The following is a 1,446-nucleotide window of genomic DNA, read 5'->3' on the forward strand; positions in this document are numbered from 1 at the left end:
TGAAGTTGATGAACGCAGGTGAGTTTATACATTTCCACACTTCTGTACATTACTGTGTATTGTTACTTTATGTAGTTCAGATTGTTGATTTGATTTAAACACACTTGTTTTGAACAGAACACTCACGAACTAAACCAGGAAGTCTTGGACATTCGCCTGACATTCGAGTTTCTTTCGGCTCGTCCCAGGAAAAAATTTACTGTGAATTATTTTACAGTTTTACTATGAATTGATGGTAATTTGGCCACTTCATGGTTCTACTGTGAAATTTCATAGTAATCTAGTTGACAGTTGCACTATGAACTTTTACAGTTTGACCATGAATTACTTCACAGTTCTACTATAAACAATTTCATAGTAAAACTGTAAACCTGATTGATTATTTTACTGTGATGTTTAACAGTTCCACTGTGAACTTGGTAAACAGTTTTGCTCTGAACTTCACAGTGTACTTTGACTGTAATTACTGTACTTTGACATCAATTATACAAAACAATACAATGTATAGATCTCACAACTCAGAACTGTATCTTTGGCTCTTTGCCATTTATTAAGCAACGGTATGATTTCAAACACAGGCACAAAAACAACTGGTAAGGATTCCTTCTAAATGGTAAACTGATAACACATTTACCAACTTGGCATTCTGTATTGTAATGTTAAATGTACTATAGTAATAGTAATATAGAAAATAATAGTAATAGATTGTATTTGTTATATAATAACATACTTATATTACACTTAATAATTTATTTTACGATGGTAATTATGCAATAATATAATTGTATGTAATATAGTAATATAATATACAATTATATAATTGAATAATGTATTGTGGTATAAATCTATATATAAACTCTATACATACATAATGAAAAAATTTAATTCATAATCATTCACTATGCATTTAATAATGGCAGTATTGGGTGCTTGGATGTGTCCTATGTCTTTGTGTGTGTGTGGGGCGTGAATTGTGACATGAATTACACGACATGATGTTTTCCTAGCTTGTCCACATTGTTGAATTTGCTGGTGAAGTTACACTTTCTGGACCTTTTTAATGGGGAAAATCTGTTTGGCCACCTTTGAAAATGCAAAAAATAAATAAATAATCAAACATTTAATGTTACTGTTATCTACAATATCCAGGTCTTTACTGTTGGACACTGAGACTCTCTCAACCTCAGCAGCCCTCCTTGACATGTGGCCATTTTCCTGGAATAAAAATACTGTTGTTAATTTCATATTTAAAATCTGTAGTTAACAGAATGCTACAATAGCTTAAACACAGTGGCACAAATGCAGGGTTTTCCCTGGGTTGTTGGTGGGCTTACATGGTGTGGTCACTGAGCTTGGGCTTAGGTGGTGCCCAAGTCTTATAAGAGTAGGAAAAACCTGAAATGTGTGTTAATAGACATTTTCTGAATAAATCATATAAACTTTGAT

Source organism: Trichomycterus rosablanca, unplaced genomic scaffold (assembly GCF_030014385.1).
Source record: "Trichomycterus rosablanca isolate fTriRos1 unplaced genomic scaffold, fTriRos1.hap1 scaffold_153, whole genome shotgun sequence".
Taxonomy (NCBI): domain Eukaryota; kingdom Metazoa; phylum Chordata; class Actinopteri; order Siluriformes; family Trichomycteridae; genus Trichomycterus; species Trichomycterus rosablanca.